This window comes from Phodopus roborovskii, unplaced genomic scaffold (assembly GCF_943737965.1).
Source record: "Phodopus roborovskii unplaced genomic scaffold, PHOROB, whole genome shotgun sequence".
NCBI classification, from domain to species: Eukaryota; Metazoa; Chordata; class Mammalia; order Rodentia; family Cricetidae; genus Phodopus; species Phodopus roborovskii.
In genome coordinates, this window is record NW_026126407.1 from 17,200,154 (window position 1) to 17,226,946 (window position 26,793).

Genomic DNA, 26,793 nt, shown 5'->3' on the forward strand with positions numbered 1-26,793 from the left:
AGAATAACAACAACAAATAAAACAAAAGCAACAACAAACATTTATTGCACCATTAAATTATCAGATTTGGTCTCACAATCTGGAAACTCTTGGCCCTTGCTCACCAGCCTGCTGAACACTTCTATTTGAATAGACACAGACATCATCCAGAACTCATCCCATGTGCTTGCTTTTCATTTCTGTGGCTTCCTGGATCAGGGGAGATGAAAACGACAGGAGCTCAAGGCCAATTCCTCAAAAGAGGAACTCCTCTTCTGGGTCTTGAGTTACTGGCCAGGCAACTCCCTTCTCATCTGGCCCTTGAGGATGTTTTGTACTCTGAGAATTGTGGATTTCAACAAGACACCCATTCTTTGGAGTAAGAAAGTTACTGAAGTGAGCCCACAGGCATCCCAGTGGGAAGGGCTACATCACACACTTCCTCACTCTGCACCTGACTGGAGGTAGAGGACAGTAGCCAGCTCCATTTCCCCATCACTTGTCAAGCTGGAGCATCTTGTTCTTTCTGACAGGCCAAGCCCCCATTCAGTGTTGATGTGACCTTGGGGATTTCCTGGAGGCCCTCCACAGTAACCGTATGCTTGCAGAGGGATGTTCTATTTCCTGGAGTTCCCACAGTGTGAATGCTGAGTTCACAGGAGATAACAGTAGGAAGTATTTGGCTGTACATTCTGAAGGACAGTGCCCCCTAGTCCAGCAGGCTGGTGCTGTCCCCTAGCAACTCTCCCCTATGTGGAGGGTTCCTCCCATCCTGTTCTTCTCTGCTACATTGGGATGCTTAAATGCATTTTGTTTCTCTGCAGGCCATCTCTTCTGGTCTGGTATCCCATGAACAGAATGGATTGCATTACTTAGAAGTAGAAGCAAGACTCTTCTCTAAATTCTTTGACCTGAAGAGTTTGTAAAACTCAGTTCTCCATCTTCTTTGATCATCTTTTGCTGTCCCAATGTTGATGAAATCACACTTCAAAATGTTGCCAAAAACGCTGCCTGGTTAGGAGGGTTGAGCCACAGGCCTGACAACTCTGGTGCTTATCCTGGGATTATGAAGTCAAAGATTAAAACTAAACCCAAGGAAGTTTCTTTTGAAGTATGACCATTTCTCCCCAATTAAGGACTGCCACACAGCTATGATTTATTGACAGTTCTCCTTCATGAGGACAGTAGGATGCTCTGGGTTAACACCCCCCCAAAAAAAACCCTAATGATCTTTGTGCCTTAATCCAAACAGAGGTATTTCCAAAGTCATCTATTTCCTTCCAGATTAAAAAAATTTAATGTCCACTGTCCACTTAAAGTTTAGAAATCACAGAAAAAATACTGAGAACATAAAAGGCATTAGAAAGTAACTGGATGTAATCATGGTGATCACTTTTATTCAGGTCAATGTTCTTATTTTTAATATATAGTAATATGTGAATTTATATATTTAGGTTATAAAACTGGAAAAACATGGGTTGGAATTGGTTTATCCAAAATTATGTCATAAATTATTATTCCTCACTGATTAGTGTTTTTAGAAAACAACTCTTATGGCTTTCAGGATATTTATCTTATATATTTGGTGTATTTGTTTATCCTTTTTGTGTTTATTAGAAAATTTTAATGTTCCTGGTTTTCTCCTTTTGCTAGGATAAGCAGTATTTTAATGACTAATTTGTGTTACCAATTTGGATAGTTTTCTCAGTCAGGATAGAAGTTATTTGGTAGGATGAATATCCAACCACTTTTCTTTTCTTTTTCTTTTTTTTTTCTTTCTTTTACAGAGACTGTATGGAGGCAGCTGTTTCTGTTTTAGTCATGGCCAGCTTTACCTGGGATAACCTTTTTTTTGTTTTGTTTTGTTTTTTGTTTGTTTATTTGTTTGTTTTTTGGTTTTTCTTTTGTAGCGATAGTTACTTAAGGGAAAAATACTTTTATGACATCTTCTGTAAAAGTAGGATGCCAGGCTACATCTTCTTTGTAAACTACTTAAAACATGACAAAAACATGGTGGTGGGAGGGGGGAAGCTCCCAAGGGACTGTCACAATGTCCCTGGTCCTTTTTGCTTATAGGACCTTCTGGCAGTCAGGATTCTTCTGGTTGGTGGATCTGAATCTGTTGTTATGTGACACTTTCTTGTTAATGTTGTTGCTTTGTAGTTTCCATATGCTCAGAGGCAGGGTCTCATGTAGCCCCATTGGCCTCCACCTCACTATGAAACTGAAGATGATTTTGCCCTCCTGATCCTCTTGTCTCTAGTTCTCAAGCTCTGGGATTATAGACATGTACCATCTTACACAGGTAATAAAAGTTTTTTAAAAAGATGCATTTTATTTTGAATTATATTTACATGTATATCTGTGTGTGGGTGTACGCATATGACTGCAGTGTCTATGGAGGCCAGAAGAAGGAAGTGGATCTCCTGGGGTTGAAGTTATAGGCAGTTGTGATCTGTCTGATATGGTGCTAGGAAGCAAATTTGGGTCTTCTGGAAAACCAGTATGTATTCTAACAGCTGAGCCATTTCCCTGACTCCGATTTTATACATACGTATGTTAGTATATTTTCTTTGCAAAACAATAGCTCTCATTCCTACATATTTGTTCACTGTACAATGTACTTTATTCAAATTAATACCCTCCCTCTTGACTCCACACAGGTCCACTTTTTTTTGTTTGGTCTTTTGTTTTTGGAGACAGGATTTCTCTGTGTAACCCTGGCCATTCTAAAACTTGCTCTGTAGACCAGGCTGGCCTCAAACTCAGAGATTTGCCTCCCTCTGCTTCTCAAGTACTGGGATTAAAGGCTTCTGTTACTACTGCCCAGATGTCCTTCTACTTTTATATTTTTAAAGAGATTAATGATTTTTGTACCTAAAAGAAAATGCTTACCGGGCACTTCTTGTGCTGATATAATACACTACACTTCTCTTTGACTGTGACCTGGTCTCTGTTATTTTTAACCTTTACTTAACTATTTTCTTTTCTTCTTTTTTCTCCCTGCCCCCTTTGTGCTATTGTTGAACAATGTTTTGAGGTGCTTCTTTGGGACTTCTAATCCACACCACACTGTCCCATGTTACTTATTTCCAATCCTCAGAGGCAGGTAACACATTCTGAGGCTTGCTTTGCATCTCATTTCTCTTAAATCTTCCTGATTCCAAATCACCTTAAGACCCCATTTTATTAGAGTGAGCACAAATGAGTGCTGAAGGCTCAGAGGATTTTGGATATTAATCATGTCAAAAAACAGTTCAAGGTGAGTTGAAATGAGCTTTGCTGGGGCTGAGGAGGCGGTTAGGATTAGGTCAACATATGATTAAGAACCATTAGATTCGTGGGGAAAAGTACATACTGAATGGTATATAACACCATCAAAGAATTTCCTGCATGCTTTCTTTAAATGCTTTAAGCAAGTAAATTTTATTTAGAAACACCTCTCCCTTCCTTTTTTGAAGAGCAACCACATTCTTGGCAGTTGTGTGTAGTGATGAGGAAATGGCTGATGCGGATGAGAGAGATTGTCTAATGAGAGAAAAATCAAGGGGGGCTTGGGGACAGGTGGACTCTTTTCACGGTTTTAACTATTTTTCTTTGTTTTTGATTACTTTGTATATCTATACAATGAAATAACATCATACCCACCATTGCCCTCCTTCAACTCCTCCATAATCCCCAAATCCCACACTCCATTTCTTTTTAAATGATCCACCAATCCTTAGCTCTGCCCATGTATGCACGGTGGGGGGTATCCGCGAGGCTCATCTAAGACGCTCACTTTCTTTTTTTTTACAATAGCTTGCTTTCCTGGGATCTAACTGGGATTTCTTGAGAACTACATTAGTTTCTTCTGAACATGGCTCCGCCCCCAAGGACTAAATTATTCCTATGAGTTTTCATCCTATGGGTTTACCAGCTCAGCATTGTTATAACAAGTACCAGGCTCCCAACACAGAAACCTTTGGGAGAAGTCATAACTAAGTAGCAGCAGCAGCATCCAATGGAACGCCATTCAGCCTCCATAAGAAGAAAATACCAAATCTCACTGCAGCACAGTGAACCCAAAGACACCGTGGAAGGTGAAACGAACAGGTCACCAAAGTAATCATACTTAGCCGGGTATGATGGCACATGCCTTTGATTCCAGCACTTAGGAGACAGAGACAGAAGGACCTCTATGATACTGAGACCAGCCTGGTTTACACAGTGAGTTCCATGTCCCCCATCCTCCTGCCAACAACAACAAAACCATAATAAAGACAAACAAACTAATAAACAAAACAATTTATAGTTCCCACTCTCTTGGATGGCTAGAGAAACCATAGTCCTGGGGAGAGCAAGGAGAATGGCTGGTGATTACCAAGGGCTGGGAGGAGAGAGGGAGTTTTGATTTAATGAACACCGAGAGTTTCAGTTTTGCAAGACTTATGGAGATGGATGATGGTAATGGCTGCAGAACAGTGTAAATATAATTAATATCACCAACCTGTGTACTTCAAATGATTCCCAGAATGCATTGCAAACTATGTTATAAGAACAAACAAACTAACAAAACAAATAATGGAAAAGAAAGAAAAGGTCACTTAGGTATGTGCCTGTGTACCAGTCCTAAGCTCAGTGTGTGCAGTGTCCACTTTCCCCACAGGCAGAGGCTTGCCTGGCTTGATGGAACCCCTGCTCCTCAGCTTTTGAAGCCAGCTGGCCAGCACAGAACCCAGAGTTGCTCACTCTTAAGCACCAGTATGAAAAGTGGATAACTCAGCGCAGGCTTAGAACATCAAATAAAAAGGAGTGTAAACATGTAACCAAGGCAAATGAAAGGATGTACTGGAAGGGTAGGTAGCCAGCTAAGCCTCACAGAGGGAAATGTGAATGTATGAAATTGTACCATCCAGAGACCTTCGAATGCCAGGTGGAGAATGATGAGTGAGGGCGGGCTCTTGAAGATGATGCTTACAAGGACACAGGAGACTTTTGTCCTTGCTGAGACTCACAGGGGGCTTTTGCTGCATTAAGGGCCCCACTGTCAGGATAGAAAGACACTGAGCAAAGATCAAGAAGCAGCTAGAACCCTAGAAGCAGCAGTGACTGACCATTGAGAAATATAGTCACCCCCTCCACCACCACCCAGACAAGTCTTCCTCCCATGATGCCCCTTTCTGGTCACTGCTCAGGCTCAGGACCCAGGCTGGATTCCTTTTGGTCACAACCCTCCTGACCTCTCTAAGTCACCCACCTTCTCCTATTTATTGTAGATTGCCCCTCCTCAGCTGCCTGGCTGCCACCTCTGTACTTCTATTTATGTGGAGTCTGTGACAGAGTCCCATGGTTCTGAGTGTCACAGATGTTGTGACTGCATTGCAATGCAGTATCTCCAGACACAAAATCAAGAGGCTTAACTTTCAAGGTTCTGAAGCCCTGTCCTCCCTCATACCCCTACTTCATCCTCTGTCCACATCTCAGCGTCTCAGTTCTTGGATGTGCAAAATCAAGACACGAGCTCTGGGATCTCCAAGTACTCTTCAGGTAGCATTTTCTCATTCCTCCTTGTTACTCTAGCAAACACAAAGACATTGGATGGCTGACCAGGGCCACATATATCTCCCTCAGTGCCAGGCAGTCCCCCAGGTTGTCTTCTGTGGTACTAACCAACCATCTAGAGGGCTAATGGTTATTTATGGAGCTCATGAATCACATTGAGAGGCTCCTAAATAGTATTGTTACATGTCTGCTTCTCAATATATAGCACTACAGCTATGATGAAGTGCTACTGGGTACCAGCTTAATGGGAAGCATTCAAACTCATCAGTTGAAGGAGGGGTGGGCCACCAATACTCTAGCCTAGCTCTATATAAATCATGACTTATAGAGAAGAGCCTCAGGAATGGCTCAGGGTGAAAGAAGTTACTTGACAAAGTGGAGATTGAGTCACTGGTGGGTCTGGCTCAGTGGCCTTGTGCTTTGTACACATTCACACTGTTGTCATGCACAGCACATCCCCAGGTCATTCTCATAGGATCAGACTGCAGTCAGCCCGGCACACAAAGGTGGCCAGTGAACGGAGACTGACTATTGTGAATGATAAAGAATGGAAGCAATTCTAGAAATAAGTCATGAACTCACTGCTGCTGTGGAATAATCCTTCTCTGTTCTGTGAATATGCATTACTCTCATTTGTTGGTAATAAAAGTGATTTGGCCAATAGCGAGGCAGAATAAGGCTATGCCAAACTGAAACTACAGATAGGGAAAAGGGCAGAGTCAGGTGAAGATTCGAGCCAGTCATCAGAGAAACAAGACATGCTAGAGGACAGGTAAAGTCACAAGCCAAGTGGCAAAATGTAGACTAATAGAAGTGAGTTAATTGAAGTTGTAAGAACTAGTTAGTAATAAGCCTGAGCTATAGGCCAAGCATCCTATAATTAATATAAGCTTTTGTGTGTTGATTTGGGAATGACAAATGGGACAAAAGAAAAGCTCCACCCACACACACTGCTAATTTGAGGAAATACAGCAGGTGTCGAGGAGTTTGCTTTAGATGGCCTGGTCAGGGAAGGAGGGAAACAATATTGTTCTGGATAGAATTTAGAAGAATTGTAGAACCTCAGGGCAGGAAAAGACTTGATTTGCTTGAGGACTGAGGGAATGTAATTGGCCAGATGTTGTGACATTGGCCTGTGCATTGATTACTTTCGATGACTGTGATAAAACCATGACCAGAAGCAATTTATAGAAGAATTTATGTGGGTTTACATTTCCACAGGATAAAAGTCAATCATGGCTGGGAGATGTGACAACAGCCAGGCATGATGGTGATAACTCACATCTTAAATGTCAAGTAGAGAGAGAGAGAGAGAGAGAGAGAGAGAGAGAGAGAGAGAGAGAGAGATGCAAACTGGGGATATCCCAGTTCTTTGAAACCCGCCTGCCTGCCTGCCTCCAGTGATGTACTTACCACATATCCCAAACACGACCACTAACTGGGTATCAAGTCTTCAACACCTGAAACTATGGGCCAAATCTCATTTAAGTCACCACAGTCTATACTTCTAGTGCTTGGAGGCTGAGATAGGAGGATCAGGAATTTGAAACCAGTCCAGGCTACCTACAGAAACAAAACAAAGCAAAACAAACAAACAAGCAAAACAACAACAAAAACCATGGCTACAGGTATGGGAAGAGCAGTTCATGTTTGACTCTAAGCACAATGGGATGCTGTGGGAAAGGTTTTTACTTTTTTAAAAAAAGGTTTATTTAGTTTTATGTGTGTAAATGTTTTCTTTCATGAACATGAGTGCCCAATGCCTTTGGAGCTCAGAAGAAGGTGATGGATTCCCTGGAATTGGAGTGAGGACATTTGTAAGCCACCATGTGGGTGCTGGGAATCAAACCTAGTCCTCTGCAAAATCAAGAAATGCTCTAAACTGTTGAGCCCTCTCCCCAGCCCTAGATGTTATAAAACCTTAATCTGAAGAGGGTCATGTTCCCATTTCTGCTTCTGAAACTATCACCATGGCCATGCTGTGGCCATACACATGAAGCCAGCACAAGCTCTGGAAATCACATGTGCTGCTGAGGTTTGGCGTTTCCCTTGTTACTTTGCTGATACAGCCTCCTTCCCCAGAGTGCGTTGAGGCTTTACAATGCTGCTCAGGAGAAACCCTGTGGGGTGTGTGCAGGTCACTTCCCACAGAGTTCAAAGTTCCAAAGGTTTTGGGCTTCCAAATTGAAATCTTGCACATTTTCTAGGAGGTTTTTAATAAAAAGAGATACAATATGGTACATACTGTTTGGCATTCCCTGGCAAAGAGTTATTTTAATCATCTTCTTTTCAAGGCAAGCGAAGGGACACTTTAGACCTGGGTCAGCTCTCCTGAGTCGCAGTGGCTCCTTAGCTGTTGCAAGCAGGTTCCTGAATTGTAGCATAGGGCGCCCTTACATGCGCCCCTCTCCTGCACATTCTCTTGGGAGTCATGGAGAATAATTACATACTCCTGCCATACAACTTTTACTTTTGTCTCTAAAAAAGCCTGAGAGGGCTTTCTGGTGAGCTTACACCAGTGAGATCAGTACACCCTTTCTAACTCACTCATTCTCTTAAGAGCAGGCAATAAAAACAGTAGGTCTGGCCCTTGGGTCCCCTGGCTTCTTGTTTCTCTAGATCTGTGTCTGACGCTCTGGTGTTTCCGTCTCTCTACCCTGTTCTAACACAGCTGAGAGGCCTCTCAGAAGCCAAACACACTGTGCTGTCTGACCTTGAGCTTTTTAAAAATGAGCTAAACAGACCTCTTTTCTTCTCACGTATTCAGCCTCGGGCCTTTGGTGACAATGGACTGATGCACTTGCCACACTTTATTTATGCGTTGCTTGGCTGGCAGACATGGGGTGAGCTGTGCCACTAGAGATATGGAGTATAGTAACAGAGCCCTTGTTTTTAATTCTTTGGCTTGTAGACCCTTAACTGTTCTTTAGGGATATATTCCTGCTATTGAACACCATGGGGACACTAAACAGATTGTTCCTCAATTCATAACTGGGGTGGAAGGGGTTATTTTGGGATGGAGCCTCTCTCAGATTTGCAAGGGGCTGAGACATTTTAAATGCAGTCAGCAGGGAGATCTCAGAATGGTTCTGGGTGTGTGTGTGGGGGCAGTTGCAGTCAGAAAGGGAGCAATGGGGATTCTGGGTTCAATGTCATGGCTGACTTCCTCCACCTCCCCTTAAATGGCTATACAAATGGGGGAGGGTGTGGGCAAAGGATTATTGTTACCTTAATTGTTTTCAGTTCTTGAGAAATTAATCAGTGTCCACTGATGGTTGTTTACATTAGGCTGTGAAGAACTGATCCCAGCCCTGGCCATGCCTCCAGCTGTTCACAGATGTTGAAAGGGACCATCCAAAGCATCTGGGAGACTTGTGAAGGGTGAAGCTCAGGATACATTCTTAGTGACTAAATCAAACATGGACTACTTGGTTCCACCTCAGTTTTAGTTTTAATAGTGACCTTTATTTGGTCAGAAGTAGGGGGTCTAAAGAAACACTATGAGAGCAGGACTCCTTTTTTTTTTTAAAATAAGTTTTGAGATTATTTGATTATTTATTATTTCCTTTCCTCTTTCCTCTCTCCAGTAGCATTTTGTATGACCCTTCTTGTGCTCTTTTAAATTCATGGCTTCTTATTTCATTACACACACACACACACACACACACACACACACACACACACACACATTCCTAAACACATAAATACAACCATCTCAGTCTATATAAACCTTTTGAACACAGCTCTCTTCCTGGGTGAAATGAATACATCATTAATGGGAGAATGTAGCCATACTGTGAGGGTCTGGGATCCTGGAGACCTGCTGTGAGTGTAACTTGTAAACAGCATTGCGTTGTTTTATGATAGTCATGGGATGCAAGCTCACCCTTGAGTTTCCTTTTGCTGATCTCTCTCATGGGCTTGCTTATACCAACAATGTCATCTTATATACCAGAAAAGGCTTCATTACACACTGCTTCCCATTCAGGCATGGAGAGAGTGGATTCAGTCACCCTCCCTTCCAACAAATCCCTGTCTCAGTCCCCACAGTCTGTCAAATGCCTCAGATTTGCTCACCCCAAGGCAGGGCTGGAGACAGGGGATGATGCTCATTAATCAAGGGTAAGATTGGTTGAAATGGAGGACTACAAGGATGGGTAGCCCGTGACAATCACATTGATGAAGGGCTCAGTCTTGCTATGGTCACTGAAAAAACACACGGAGCATTTCAGTCTGCTCTATATAGAGTATGGGGAGGCTGGCTAGGTAGGATACAAATTCCTGGCCCTCAGCAGTTGAGACTTAAATTGGGAGACATTGACTAGCTTGTCTCTTTATGGTACCACCCTAGATGTCAATGACTACTTAAAGTAAAATGCTGTCAAGTCATAAGTCAACTCAAAAGTATTCAAGGTGTTATGGGCCTAGACATTGTTAACATCTGATACCCTGTATTGTGCTAGTGCCAGGGGCATGGTGGAACACTAAATCAGTATTATTAAATTGAAGATACTTCTGTATTGGTAGCTGCACTCCCAAGCTCATTACAGCATGTGTACTATATGGGCCAAGATAGAGAATGAGCCAACCCATTCATTGGTAGAGGACTGGCAATGAAATATGGTAGGTATACATATTGGAGTACTAGCCAGAAAGAAGATGAAATTCTGTCATTTGCTGCAATGTGGGTGGATCTGGAGTGTATAGTGCCAACTAAAATTAGCCTGACACTCAAAGCTGGACACTACCTTCACTGGTTTGTCAAAGGGAAAATGCAGAACATACAACAATGGTCACCTTTGGTTAAGAGAGGTAAGGAAGAGGGCTTTAGATACTGATTAGATGATGGGAACCAAGGTAAAATTAGCAGAAGAAATTAGTTCTGCTTCTTTAGGACAGTGAATTTGCTGGAGTCTTTATCAGTTCATGGTATATTTAGGAAGAGCTAGAAAATTCTGAAGGGTCCCAAGAGAAATGACAAATATTCATTAGTGTAGGTCATGGATAGGTGAAACACAATGTGTGGACTAAAAGGAGAAACAGTATTACCAACTCTGTCCTTGTCTATTAGAGGAGACAGGCTATGAGAAGAGACACACACATGTCATACATGAGGACATGCTTATAAATCCCAGCACTCTGGAGGACTGAAGCACAGCCTAAGCTACTGTGTGAGACCCTGCTTTAAAAGAGAAAAAGGAATGCACAGATTATAATTGTGATGGATGCTGTGTAGGAGATACCCAATGTAGGCAGGCATATAACAAAGAACGAGGAGCTTGACTTTTTCTGGGGATTAAAATTCTTTTGAATTTCAAACACACAGAGTCCTGATTAGCATGACTTATTGAGTGAATGCTGAAAGTGAGGTTTTTAATTGGGCATTGTGACAAGTTCCTAAAAGTTTTTGTGTTCATCCTAATATTCGAAGAGTCACAAAGTATGAACCAAGGCAACAGGCAACAAACTAATTCTGGAACTCTCTGGAAGTCCTGGCACCTTGAAACCATGCCTGCATTGTTCTGCTTGTAAAGTCTGAACTGTTGTGAAGCAGTCACTTACACAGGAATGCATTTTAACAACTGTTTCATTTTTAAACACAAAATGCAAGTTTTATAGTTGGATATGACTTTTAAATTATAAACAACAATAATAGGTTTTCTGGACAGTCTAAGAGATAAATGCACAAAACATTCGTTAATTGGCTTATACACATGCATGCGGTGTATATTTATTTAATAAATATCATTCCAGAGAAAACCTAGCTGCTGGAGTGGAGCCTCCTCTTGTATTTTGAGCCACAGGTTTGGTCAGCCTTTGACAGTCCTCAGTGTCTGCTTTCTGTTCCTGACAAGTCTGCAATCCTGTGTTCAAGAAGGCTGCAAAAATGCAGGGGTGTGGGTGTCAATGATATGCTACCAGAGCAGATGCTCCCAGCCAGCCAATGAACAGGCTCTAGCTACTACAAAATCTTCTGCTCTTTGGCACTAATTGTCAATTGGGGAATATGTTCAAATCTCCAGGCTTCCTGTCCCTTCTTTGTGAGTGTTCATAGCTATATCACATATAGATACACCAAGATCATGCGTGGATATAGAGGCATCCATGAGTGTATAGCTCTCATATTTGAAACCATACATTACCTGATTTTATTTCTCAGTTTTTGATAAAATCACTTCCTGTGTATTGCAATTTTCATGGGAATTTTGATAGCTGAATGGCATCCTGTGATAGTATATGCCATAGTATGTGCTCAAGCCTAATTGTATAGTGGAAATGTAAGTCACCTCCAGGTTTCTGTTGCTTTGATCAGCACTGGGAATCTTGAGAGTAATATAGATAATAAACATAAAATAATCTCTTGGCACAGACTTATAAAAATGTGAATTTCTGGGCCAAAGGAATGAGCACTTTAAAGGTTTTTTTACTAAAGTCAACAAATCAGTTGTCAGAAAATGTAAAGTATGAATATAAATTAGAAAACATAGAGCCTAGTGTATTGTGGATAAATAAAAATCAGGGAAAACAAATAGGCTGATGGATGTTTATTCAGGGAGAAATCACTTATACTAGAAACAGATGACTGCCAGCAGGTTCCCATTCCAAGGATGCCTCCAGATGCTCTCTGTCTCTGACCAGGAAGCAAGAGATAGTGCTGGGGTTCCAGACCCCAGACCTAGTTCCCCCCAGGTCAAACCCACACCTGTCCCTTCCCCTACCTACGCCCCCCCCATGGGCTTGGTCAGTGCAACAGGTGTGGGCAGGGTGGATATTTCACTACAGTTCCCCTTTTAGTCTAAAGAAAAGATTCAGGCTTGTTACAAAACTATATACAGAGACAGTAAATATCAAGTATGCTCAAAGAAAAGGAAAGTTAAGAACATACAAACTTAAGACTACTTATCCAGTCCTAGGGTGAAGGCATAACAGAGATTACTATAGAGTTGTTCTAAGCTGGAAAGCTTAAGTCTAGTACCTAATATTTCTATCTAGGAAGAGAGAACAATAATGTGACAGTCTAATCTTCAACCTCAACAAAGACCCGAGAAGGAAAATAATAATACGAGGGTAGGCAGGAAGTGCAGGTGAGCAGCTTCCAAACAGTAGAGTGAAGACAGGACCAGGCTGGCTGGAAACTGCTCGTAACAAAATGGCACCTACAACTTGGGTACTAAGAACTTGCAGTTAAAACTTGACAAAAGCTTAAAGGATTTTAGAAACAAAAGAACAGAGACAAGCAAGGCTTCTTGGTAGTAGCATTTTTCTTGGTTGGGCTCTGTTTTGCTAGAGTCAAGCAGAGATTGATGCAGCTCCTTTAAGGGAGATTTCCTGACTTGGCATATGTGACAAAAAAACAATTCAGTGGTGTAAAGGAGCAGGTGGCAGTGGCTGTGACCACATCTCCAAGCCAGCAGCATGCTGCTTGATGGCAGCATATATCAAGGTGGTGAGCACAGCTCTCACTGCTGGCAGTAAACGTACCCCGGCCATATTGGAAAGTAATGTTGTTTAGCTGATAAAAGACTTGTGGCCAGAAAAAGATAAAGATTTACAGTAAAGACAGATTAAGGTAAAGAAAAACATCTAAAGGCTTACAGTGTTTTTAAAATATACATAGGCTTGGGAGAGGAAAAGAAACAGGATAAAATGGTTTAAAAAAAAAATAAAGAGAGTAGCTGGATGTGGTGGCACACATCTTTAATTCCAGCACTCTGGAGGCAGAGGCAAGCAAATCTTTGTGATTTCAAAGTGAACCTGGTGTACAGAGTGAATTCCAGGGCAGCCAAAGTTACACAGAGAAACCCTGTCTCAAAAAAAAAAAAAAAAAAAAGCCACATGAAGATGGAAAGCTCACACAGAGTCTGGATACTGTATGCTATTGTGTTTTCTTTGAATTGCCCAATTGCTAAGGAAGGATCAACACTGCTAAAATACACTTGATTATCAATGCTGCTGAATTAATCCAATTTATATATTTTAAAAATGGTTTGGCTTCAAAATTTAAGTCTAAGGACAGGTTACTGGGCAAAAGAATTTATATTTTTGTTTCTACAGAAAATGAAAAGCTGTGTATTCTTTCCAGACTAACAGGGTTTGATCAAGCAAGATACCTTGAAGCAGTGTCCCAGGTGATCCAATATTCAAAACAGCTGGGACAAGGCAGGCTTACAGACCGCTACAGCCAGGATTTCTGAGTCTTTTTTGGATCCCCTATCAGCAGGAAACAGTTTGGAAAGCAGGACACCCGCATTTCCAAATATTGTCTATAAATGTTTGTTTTCACTTAAATGGGGTTGGTTATAAATGGTTAATTGTCACAACCAATCTCTTTTTAAAGGTAAAAAGGGGGTTATGGTATAGAAATGAATACTTTGTTTTGGAATGGATTTTTATTTATTAATAAAAATTTAAGGTCAATTTTGTGATATGTAAATTTCTCCTCTTGTTTAGGTATTTTGTTTGCACAGACCTTTTAAAATGTAATGCATAATTAAATACAGATTATATATAACCATCTATAATAGTCAAAACCTATGTTAGTAGGATTTATAGATATACAGAGGTATATTTGAGATGGATAGTCTTCAAACCTTTCAAAGACCTTCAGAAAATGGCATTTAGAATTGTTTAGGTTTTCTTGCGACTATGAGGCACAACTGCTCCTGGCAAAACCAATTATATCTGAGAGGAAGATGGGCATCGAAGAAACTTGTTATGGAGTTTGCTTTTGATATAGCAAGACTAGCTGTTTGGGCAAGAAACTGCTAAAGAGTGATTGCAAACTTTGCCTAGACTGTTTGACTGTTGCTGTATAAACTAGACATGCAGGACCAACAGAAAAGTGACTGCTGAACTGGCAAAACAAGATGGAAAGTCCTGAAGGGTTCCTGTTTCATGGAGAAGTCTGCCAGACATTCTGTAGGACACAGAGAAAAATGACTGACAAACTGCCAATACAGGCAGACAGTTTAAAATTCCCTGTTTCACTGAGAAGTCTGTCAGACACATTGTGGCCTATGGGCTGAAGATGGGTGCTCCACCCAACATTACAGAAGAACCTTGGGTGACTGTCTAGGTAGCAAATATCTCTGTCAATTCTAGAATTTATATATTATCCTTCTGTGGTCTTTGAAGGAATTGAAGACAGATAGTTATTGTTATAGTTTCTCAGGATTAAAGATCAAGTTACATATAAGACTTTAGAATCAGAAAGATGGGATAGATGATAGAATGTTTTCTTTAACTCTTGATAATGTTAATGACCTAAATATTGTAATTATAGTTCTTTCTTAATAACTGTTTTGTTATATGTAATTTTACTATGTTAAAGTTAAAGCCCTTTTTAGTTAGACAGAAAAGAGGAGATGATGGGGAATGTTCTTCAGTATATATGTTTGTCTTATTGGTTGATGAATAAAACACTGATTGGCCAGGCAGGAAGTGACATAGCATGGCAGATACTGCCACTAGCTTACCATAGAGATCGGGAGGTCTGTACAGAGGGACAAAAAGTGATGTAGCTGGGCAGAATCAGAATATAAGCAGGGACAGACAGGAAATCGCTCTCTTCTCTGCAGAGATGTAGCAGGCAAAGGATATGCAGGTCTGGCATTCCCGATAAGCCAAGACCACGTGGAAATACTTAGATTGATAGAAATAGGTTAGTATTAAAGACAGAGCTAGCCAATAAGAAATGCTAGTAACTGGCCAACAGTTTCATAATTAATACAGAGTCTCTGTGTGTTATTTGGGGCTGATGTGGTTCTGGGACGAGGCTGATGGGAAACTGCTTGTAACACTGGTGTGCAATTACTGGTGTCCAACACTGAAGTGGGAGGGCTTAGAAAGAGCAAGACCAGCCTGGCCTATGGCATGAGAGCCGGACTACAAACCAACCATCCAGCCCCAAACACTCAAGCTTTTGAGTTACATTAGTTTATTTAAACCAGTAAGATGATGTTGCAGGTAAAGGCACTTGCTCCTAATCCTGGGGATCCAACTTCAGCTCCTGAATGCCACACGATGGTGGGAGAGAGCGAACACTCTGCAAGTTGTCATTCTGATCCATACATTAATAAGTAAAATAAGAAATGAATCTGTAGAAACTCAGAGCTGCTAGATGTTTTCATTTTCACTACTGAGAAGAGAGAATGAAAACAAACAAACACACAACAATAAGTTGTACTTGTCCAGATTCAACACACAGATTCCTGACACATTCACTTTAAACTAAAAGATACTGCTCTTTCCAGCCATTCCCTGTTCTCATTTTCTGGCCAAGTCCACACTTTCTGTGCTCCGGTCACTGGCCTTGATCCCTGTTTGTGACTCATGTCGGGGAGCACGTACCTTTGTATACACATGTGTGTGGCTCGTGTCATCCAGGGTTCACCCTCCTCCGTTTGCCATCTACCTTAGTATAATAGAAAGTAGGGGGGTTTAATTTTCTTAAATTTTATTTATTTATTTATTTATTTATTTATTTTTGTTAAGCCAGAATTCTGAGTAGGTGGTACACTGAGAATACCCACAGACCCCTGTTTATCTGGAAGAGGTAAGTTTTGAAGGCCTTGTGTAATACCCAAGGCCTGGATGGAGACCTTCGGAGACCTTGTTTTGTAAGCAAAGTGTTGAAAATGTTTTCAAAACAGAACATTTAAAAAACCTCAAGGAAAGAAGACCAGGCAGCAGCAGTGTTTGCTTTTTCTTTGTAGCAGATGTAAAAGTAGGACGAAGAAAAGAGGCCTTGAACCCATACTCTCCCATCTATTTACTGACTCTATCAGGCTGCCCCAGGGCCCCTGGGAGCCTGGGTCAAATGGCCAATCAATCCAAGTTAAACAAGTTATTTGCTTCAAGAAGAAACAAAGAAAAGCAACCTTTCTTTCTAACCACTCAGCTGAACCCCTGGACCCCCCCACCCCCACCCCTTTGCTGTGGTGTTGAAAGCCAGTTCAGTCCAGCACGACAGGAACAAAGTGGTGACCGGAGCAGCAAGAACAGGATAATGCTTGAAACTGGCAGACAGCGGGGTCAAAGGCCAAAAGACCAGACCAAGATCAAGGGACATAGATAACTAGGGCCAAAGCCTTCACTAATCTGCTGGTCACCATGAGTGTGGCTGGGAGTAGGAAGCTGCACAGCCCACTGGGCCCACAGCCACCCAGTTAAGGTTACTGGAGCTGCTGGGGCAGTTGCTTGCCCAACCCAGGAGCAGGTCCTCAGAGGCTACTGCTTGGAGACCCTGGAGGTGCAGAAAACTGGATACAGCCTGCCAGTATAATAAGTTGGGGAAGCTGGAAGCCCCAGTCCTAGGTGAACTCAGTGTCCTGCTTTCGCCTGGTGAAAGCGATGCCCCGTGACTGCTCTGGAAAAGAGTCCTTTAATGTTAGTGCTTTATTGCTAGGCCGTCATAGGGACAGCTGGATTCTCCCCAAGAGAAGGCACAGGCAGCGAGAGCAGGCGCTTCGTTTGAGAACTGGTTGGTCCCTGCTCAGCCATATCTAGCAGGAACCAGAGAAAGAAGCCAAGATAATGGAAGAAGCAGGTTTCGGGTGGGCTTCTTGAGGTCCTAGCTTTATCACACAGAGAGGCAGGGCCAGAGACCAAGCTGCTGTGCGGGTAGTCTGCTCGGAGGTAATCTTCAGAAACAGAAGAGAGAACCTGATAGAGTGTGCATTGCTGTACGGAATTGCACACTGGGCTACTGGGCTCAAAATTCCTCGGGAATGCCCAGCGACCCTAGAGAGCAGTTTTTCTCTCTCAGGAGAAAGGGAAGGGCAGTCACTTAGCTCTTGAAGTCCTCCTCTAGGGATTTTCCAGGGATTGGGACTTTCTGGGCTTTTCTTGGGCATGTGGGCTCCAGTGGCCAGGAAGAACCCCCAAAGAGCAGAGGGGAAGTAATGGGAGCCATTCTGGTTGGCATGCATGGTAGAGGTGGATGGCAGAGTACTGGCCAATGAGTAAACGTGAGATTCCTTCCAGAGGCACTTAGGAGCACGCCCCGTCTCCCCCATGAAAGTCCTCTGTTACACTGGTCACACTCTTCAAGGGACATCCTGATCATCGGCCCCTATCTGCTTGGATGGGTTTTACTCTCAGCTCAGGAATATGCCTCATGACTTTTTGTGCAAATTCAGGCTTACAGTGCAATGGCATAAATTACAGCAACCTCGAAAGGCAGCCAAACCTCCAGTTAAAGTGGTGGAGGAAGTGAACTCAGTGGGCAGCTGTGGGGCCACGTAGACCCACGTGCCAAGTTCATAATTTCTGCGATTGTGGTCTTCTGACAGTTTTGACTCATGTTTTACATAATCATCTATTATCTTAATTTGTAACATTTCTTTGAAACTCACCCGAGGGCATGTTCTTTCAGAAGCTCAATTACATGCCCTTGGTTGTCTGAGAACACTCTTGGCAAACAGTTTTTTTTTTTTTTTTTTTTGCAAGAATAGCATGTGCATTTTGACAGGCAGGGGGACACAGCCAATTCTCAACAGGTGCCTCTGGAAGGGCACTCCAGGTGAGAGGGGAAAACATCCAGGAGATTTCTTGGGAAGTATAATGAAAGTGATTAACATAGGTGTGGAGGTGCTCAGGCTTCTTTTCTTTATTTAAGGATTTGTTTTTCAAAAAAATATTTCCTTTTATGTATATGTGCCCAAAGAGGTCAAAGAGGGTGTCAGACTTGGGACTAGATGCTTGTGGGCCACCAACTATGGGGGTGTTGGAAATCAAACCTGGGTTCTCTACAAGCAGCCAGCACTCTTAACCACTAAACTGCCCTCTAGCTCCTTAAAGACTTAGTTTTATTTATGCGCACATGTGTGGGCTCGTGCGTGCATGTGTGTGTGTGTGTGTGTGTGTTAGAGTGTGTGCCACATGTGTGTGAGTAACCTGCAGAAAGGACATTGGGTCCCTAGAGCTAGAGTTACAAGCCATTGTGAACCACTCAACATGAACCTAATTTGGGTCCCCTGGAAAAGCAGCAAGTGCTCTAAACACTCTGCCATCTCAACAGCCCCCAGCTTCTTCTTCTTCTTCTTCTTCTTCTTCTTCTTCTTCTTCTTCTTCTTCTTCTTCTGCTTCTTCTTCATCTCCTCCTTTTAAACTTTGTTTTTATTTTTAATAGACACACAATGATTTTACTGTCATGGTTTTGGTGTGTAATGTTCTCTAAAGGACTCGTGTTTGAATACCTGGTCCCCAGCTGGTGGTGCTACTTGGAAGGTTCTGAAACCTACAGGACAGGTCTTAGGGTGATCATCTGGCCCCGGTTTGGGCCCAGGCTTACTAACTCCTGATTTGCTGAGCACATGGTCCTTCTGCCAAGATGCTGCTCTCAGCATGCCTTCTCTGACATGATGGACTGGATTCTTGGCTACTGTGAACCCAAGTGAATCCATCCCTTACAAGTTGTCTCTTATCAGTCATTTGGTTCATTACAGATGAAAAAAATAACTAATTCACATGCATGTTTCCATAGTAAACTGCGACTTTATAACATACTCAGTTAACACTGATTGAGCAGGTGAACGGACACATCACCTTAGACACAGTATTAGCTACGTTTATATTGCTATGATAAAACACATGCCATGATCAAAGCAACTTGTGGAAGGGTTTAAGAAGTATCAGAGTCTATCGTGGTGGTTTGCATGGCAGCAGGCAGCAAGGTAGCAGGAGCAGCAAGCCCAGAGTTCACACTCTGAACCTCAAGCATGAAGCAGAAAGAGCAAGCTGTCAGTGGGGCAAGGCTTTAAGTTCTCAAAGCCAACCCCTAGTAATGTACTTCCTCCAGCAAGCCTGCCTACCTGCCTAACCTTGAGAGACAGTGCCAACAACTGGAGCTTACACAATCAAATACTGGAATTTATAGAGGACATTTCTCATTTAAGTCACCACAACAGATCATTTCTCTGTGTTTACAACCTTCAAAATATTCCCCATTGTTCTTTTGAAATAATCAATAATCAGAGTCATCCATAGATGTCCTACTGTGGTGTAGGACATCAGAAGTTAATTCTCATTCCCAGCTGCTCCCAGCACCAATCAACCATCCACCAACCAACCTTCCTTCCCCACAACTGCCCCTCCTCATTTGTTAATAACTCTTTTACTCGTAAGTCCCTACTCTAGTGTAATAGAATAAGGCGTATGCATGTGAGAGGCAGAGACAGAGAGAGAAAGAGAGAGAGAGGGAGAGAGGGAGGGAAGGGAGGTAGAGGAAACAACAAATGTTTATTGAGAATTTACTATGAGCTGAACTTTATACTCTTGAAAATTATTCAAAACCACAGAGGGCTTCTGCCTGTGTGGGTTATGTCTGTTGACGGTAACCACATTAGACCTAGAAACTCAAAACCATGCCAAAATTTTTTATTACCCAGAAATAATCATCACAATATTCCATATTAACAAAGAATTTACTTTCATGCAAATAGAGTTTCCCAAACCAAAAATATACTTTGCAGGTAATTGCTTTAGGTTTGTGCAAGTCTCTTATGTCAGGTCTGGGGGAAGGTAACTAGATTCTCACATCTACTTGTATGTTCAACATGCTGTGATATATTGACATTGGTGAAATAGACTAAGATAATTTGGTTCTCACAGATATGTAGTTGGGAGTGGGGAGAGGAGTCTGGTAGGCTCCTAGAGAACTATTTTAATGTGGTACCCATTTTGGCAAACAGTTTGCTCTTCCCTTTCTCTCTCCTCCTTCCCCTCTGTCCCCATTTTAGCCATTCTCAGGTGTCCAGTCATACTGTCACATAACCACTACCATCACCAATGTCCAGAACTTTCTCACCTTGTAGAACTGAAACTGTAATTTCTTAAAGACCAAATTCCTGCTCCACCCCGTCCCCAACCCTGGCGGCTTCAGTTCTGCTTCCTGTGCCAATGGACTTGACAGCTCCAAGTGCTTTATTCTAGTGGCCTCCTTTAATGCCTATTGTCTTGAAACTTGCTTATTTCACTCTGCATAGTACACTAAACGTTGGTCTGTGCTGTCAACTTTGTCAGGATCTCCTCCTTCCTTTATAAAGCCTGAGGGATGCATGGAGAACCTGGTGATTAGGTCCATATTAATATGTTAGTACCTACTGTATCCATTTGTCCTGACAGTGGGGTCTTGCTGAATAGCAATCCTGTGCACTGGATAAGCTAATGCACCCCACTCAGCAGCAGTTGAAGTCAAGCAAGCTTCCAATAACATTTTCCGACTTGACCATGCCTTTGTACTCCAAATTTGTAGAGAGAGGGAAGGAGAAGCCCACTGTGGTTCTTTGCTGCATTTTTCTTTTAATTACAATTGAGTGTCCCTGATTTGGAAATGAAAAATCTAAAGCTTTCTGAATGCCTACAGGATGCCACAAACAAATTTTCAGCTGAGACTTATGTGGGTCTACAATTATGAAAAATGCACACAATTGCCTTCAGTTTGTGTGGAGTAAAGTGCACAAGAGGCAGAAATGTATTTTATGTTTTGGCCTGGGTCCCATCTTTCAAATACCTCATCATGTTTATGCAAACCCCCGCCCCCAAACCTGAAATTCCAAACATTTTCCATGTAGGATGTCCAACTGGCACTGTTGTTTTACTTGACCATGGTGTAGCATGCATTACATGACATTTACTAATTCATCAATTTCCACGTGCTCAGTTGAGTGGCCAAGCACACTGACTGACAGTACTTGGGCCAGCACCACCACCAACCAAGAGCAGACTTGCCTCTGGAGAGCTTGAAACTCCTCACTATCAAGCAGCCCCTCCCTACTGATGTTCCCTGAGCCCACTGTCACAGCTGGTTTTGTTTGCTCTGGCTCCTACACAGTGAAATCACCTGGAACCACCCTGTATTGTCTACTTGTAGTTGTCAGTTCACAAGAAGCCTGCTTTCCTGAGCATCTGTCAGGGCTGCATCGGGATGATTATTCTGAATGTTTGCACAAGGATGTTGTCAAGATTTCTGAGCTCCCAAAAAAATGGGTTTCTCAACAATGCTCTTGCTGCTGAGAGGGATTGCTTGTCTAAATGAGATGTGAAAAGAAGTCACGAGGTATTGTCGATAATGAGGACGTCTAACAACAGGCCAACCCATGTGCTTTCGGGAAGTTTTCTGTGGTGAGGAGAACATCATCCCAGGCTGAGGTGGGGGGATGTCACATTCTCTGGATTTCATGATCTTTACATTTCCACCCAAACCAAAGAATGTCTTGCTCTGTTAGCTGGTTGGACTGTGTGCCACTCAAATGTTCACACCCAACTTGCTGGGTCAGACACTGTCTGCTCCTTCATTTAAGATCATTTTAAGCTATCCACAGAGCTGGAAGAATTCAAACACTCGAACGATCATAGAATGTGCCAAGTGAAAGCTAAAGATTGTCTGTGTGGAGAGAGACTGCTTTAATAGCTAGAAAGACCTCTACGGGGGCTGACTTGAGCTAGGCATCCTGAGTATTCACTCACTTCGTTTTCACAAAACTGCTGGGGCTGCTTACTCGCTGTCCTGCTTCCCAGGGAAGAAACACGACAAAGTGTTCCAATAACTTCTTTAAAATTACTCAACTGTAAGCCACAGCACAGGATTTGAATTCAGAATGTCCAATTCTAGATTCAGTAAACCATGCCCACCAATTCCCGACCCTTCAACAGATTATTTATTAGACTGAATGTTCAAGAAAGAAAACCTCTTAAGTGTGTTCTGGTTTGGAACTGGAACGTTCTTCACGGGCGTGTGTTTTGAAATCTTGGTCATTAGGTGATGGCACCGTTTGAAGGCTATGGGGCCCGTAGGAGGTGGAGCTTGGCTGGCAGAAGAAGGTCACTAGGGGAGGCCTCTGAGGATTGTAGCAGCCCCTGGTTCCTGTGCTGTGGCTTCTATTTCTGAAGCCTCCATGTACTCCTCCACCAAGGACTGAGTCAGGCCAGCCTGGCTCCCCAGTATGAAGGGCAGAATTCACTGAATCATGAACTAAATAAGGCCTTGCTCGCTCAGGTTGTTTATGTCACATATTTAGTCAGCATATCATAAAAATAGCCAATGCAAAGAGTGATATAATACAGCTTTACTTTAATATATCAATATTCCTGGTGCTTATGTAAACCCCCAAAGAAAATGTTGCCACAACTGCTTCTTAAGGAAATAGGGGATGAACATGGAAAGCAGAACGTCGAGTCATCTTGTCCTTGTCACAAATAACTTGGGGAGAAGATGAGTCAAATAATTTAATCTGATTATGAATGAGAGACAATCAAGATATTTAGTTCTAATAGACGGAAGCAGCACAGGGTCGGCAGTGGTGGCCCTGAACTTTTGAGGTGGAGTAAGGAAACACAGAGTTAGGATTGGCCTCAGCAGAGCGCACGAGGCATCCTTCCTTCGTGAAACTCAGGGCTGGGTGACTCTGCTATAAGGAAATGTCACTAAATGGAAGGACTAGGCAAGAGAGGCCACACTCCAGTGACAACACAAGCTAGTAAAAAGCCTTAATGACCTTCCCCTAGTTGGTAACAGTGTCAAGTACCCACTGCTTTTTGTTTGTTTGTTTGTTTAAGGCAGGGTCTCTCTACACAGCCCTGGTTGTCCTGGGACCCACTCTGAAGATCAGTTTGGCCTTGAATTCAGAGATCTTCTTGCCTCCCATGTGCTGGGATTAAGGGCTAACTGTTCCACCATGCCCAGTTTGCCCACTGCTTTCTCAGACAAGTAAATTTAGCTGTCTAAGCCTCTACTTTGTGCCTCTACCCAGTGTCTGGCAGTGAATTGGGCAAGTCCCACGGAGAGAGGACTATGTGATTCAATTACAAGAATATTGGGTGATTTTTGCACAAGGTGGTCAGATCTGTGGTGTGTGAAGATGTGGGGGATTCATGATGAGGTGATGATGGATAGGAAAGGAGGCAAAAGAGCACCACATCACTGAGGGAAGCAGGAGGAGAAATAGATGAAGAAAGACAAGGAAAGGAAAGGAGAGAGAGAGAAGGGAGGGGAAGGGGAGGGGAGGGGAGGGGAAGGGAGGAAGATATAGTGTCGGAGGTCTGAGACAAGGGAGTTGTGTAGATGGTCTAACATCAGTGTAATTAATCCTGTTTGTTTTGTTTTGTTTTGTTTTGTTTATCTTTTTCTTTTCTTTTTTTCTTTACCTTCCGAGCAAAGAAAAGCTACAGGCTAGAACTAATAATTATCATTTAAGACAAGTTTCTTGAACTATGCAAGTTGGAAAGTGCACATTAAAAGTCACCATATTCCTGAGATTATCAACTCAGAGTGACCAACACTAAAGCAGATTCTATGAATTTTAGAGCATTAAAAAGGAAAAGAAATCAACTCAGTAAATACATTTGATTACCATCTGTTTTGCCAGAAGAAGACAGAGTAATTAGTGTATTTCAGGAAGCCCTATCCTGAGGCCTTTTCCAGAAGACAAGTTGAAGACAAGTGGCTAAACCTACAGTGACAATAAGGGATGGTGATGAGTTCCCAGCATGCAGCTGCTTTATCCCTGGGATCCAGGCTGCTGATGAAGAACCAGGCCAAGGTCATATGGACAGGGAGCAGCCACAAAAAAATGGGAGTACTTGGTTGGTGATGGCATGGTACCACTGTGCTGAGATCCGTGGGGTACACGGATGTGGCACCTTTGCTTGAATCCTGCCGGCTGCCAAGCCCCACCAGTACCAGCCTTTACTTCCTGTTACCAAGCTTGCTTCTTTCCTTCTTTCCCTACTCCCTCCCTTTCTCCCTCCCTCCTTTCTTCCTTCCCTCTCTCCCTCCTTCCCCACCTTCCTCCCTCTCTGTTCTCCTCTTCCATTTTTTTTTTTCCAGTGGCCCACTCAGGGGACTTACTTTTTAATGACACCTTGAGTTCGCTGAGCAGTCAAAATCCATTATCATCCACACATCTCTAACTTCAGTGTGTCTTCTAATCTAAAAGAATCTTTACCCTCAGGCTGATGAGGACTGTATTTTACTGATGTCCATGTGTCTGTCTGGACTGTTGCCACTGCTGTCCAACTTTTCTATTTCCAACTTCACTGCTAACACCACCTACCATCTTATTGAAATATTCCACTATGCAAAGTTCAATTGCTGTGTGTGAATTTATCAGTCCCTTGGCTCAGGTGGCTTGAGCCTCCTCTCTTCTGTCCACAAGTAAACTGGTTATTTGTCAGTCAGAAGAACTTGTCTTATTTTTCTCTATAACACACTGGGGTGTGCTCTTAGTGAAAGCCTCACGAAGTGTGCTGGGCTTTATCTCAGAGGTCTGTAAGGACAGGGAGACGAGTAGGGGTTGAATCAAATAGCAGGAAGCCAGTCCTCATTAACTTGTGGCAACCACTGGTCAGCAAATGTTCTGCATATCTTCCAACTGAAGCTCAGTTGGAAGGCTTTTTTCCCATCACATTGCTGGTTGTTGTGTGATACTTATCCTAAACAGATGACTACAACAGATATGATGATGATGATAATGATGATGATGATGCTTGAATCAGCAGTATAGCCTAGGCTGGCCTTAGATCCACCATTCTTTTGCCTTAGCCACCTACCTAAATGCTGGGTTTATAGGCATGCCTATCTCTTAAGATGGAGTCCCATTATTGATAATTCAGTAAGAATAGATCCTCTAGTGACACCTGAACATTCTCAGCTACAGGGAATGAGGGAGCTCCCCAGGCCCTGCTAGACTCCCCGCAGTATCACTACAGTGTTCTGGCTGCATGGTAGATAGAACACAGGGTTAGTGTGGTGTGGTCCATCTGCGGCTTTCCAGCTGCACATCACTGAGCATGGACTATAATTTACCAGGTCTGTGCCTGCTATCTGAAGTGTATTGTGAATCGTGCTAAAGTTTTAGAAACTGGGGCCTGCTGCCCTCTAGCCCCAAGCACAGGGTCTTCTGGCCACAAGGTAGAATAGATAGATTCTTAGCTGGTTTTAGTTTAGTGTGTAAGGTGAGTAGGGAGCTCAGTCATTAGAGAGGGCTGTATGCGCCATCGATGAGCCCAGTGCTGGCACTAGTCCAACCCAGTCACCACAGTGGTGTGCATGTGAGATATCAAACAAGCTGTGAGCCCCAGCTAAAGGGATCTGTAGATTAGCTGACTGCCTGGCTGCTCGAATTGATGAGACAGTTCCATTAAAACAGCCCACCCAACTGGGCCTTGCAAGGTATTTGAAAATGAAGGCTCAATTGTTTCCGATTCTGCATTTTGTGCAGTGCAGGTTGGCTGTGGGAATGTGAAGTGTGGTCTTGACACCTGCCTTTCATTTTGGTATCTGGGTGGCCTATGACTGGGGCTTCCAAAGTGTGTCATTTAATCCTGCACCAAACCAGGTAGTCCAAACCAAGGTCTCAGTCGTCATAGCAATAAGGGGATTTTATGAGTGTTTTTATTGTATTTTGAATCACAAAGGAGTGCAGGGTAACATAATCTTTTAAAGATGTGTCTCCTCTATTGGCCTTAATCTGGGCCTGTAAAAATAGTGATGTATAAGTTTATATATAATATCAGGATTTACATATATGTTTGCTTATTATATATGTATTTGATTGTTTCTTTGTTCACATGTCTATTTCCATTATTTTATAAGCATTTTCTCCTAGACTCATGTCCAGGAAACTGTTGATTAAATTTCCTTAAAATCTAGTTACAAATAACTACCAGGTGTCAGGGAGATCCAGGTTATTTGTCAGCCATTAAGTAATCAACATTGCATGGTGGTCTGAGATACAGACCAGAGTGGGTTTTAACACAGGAGGTTTGCACTCGGAAATGTTGCCCTTTTTTCAAAACAGCCAATCTCATATGTGTTAAGTAACTTCTTAAATATGACTGCAATAGCTTTTATTGTGAAAGAAAATAACCATGTCAAATTTGAAAAACAAAGCAAGCAGAGAGAGAGTGTGGGTAAAGATAAAGTTAACTCAAAATCTTGATTTGGGAGTTAGACTCCCCCCATGTCAAAGGTGACAGAAAGCCATCTGTAGGTTCCTAGGTCTCAGTACTTTGGAGCCTTTTTTGTTTGTTTGTTTGTTTGTTTGTTTGTTTTGAGACAGGGTTTCTCTGTGTATCCCTGGCTGTCCTAGAACTCACTCTGTAGACCAGGCTGATCTTGATCTCAGAGATCTGCCTGTCTCTGCCTTCCAAGAGCTGGGATCAAAGGTGTGTACCACCATTGCCCAGCTTGGAGCCTTTATAATTGAAAAGTGTGCACAAGTTTTTTTCAGGTTCTTCTCGAATCTGGGGAAGAAGCTATCTTAGAGC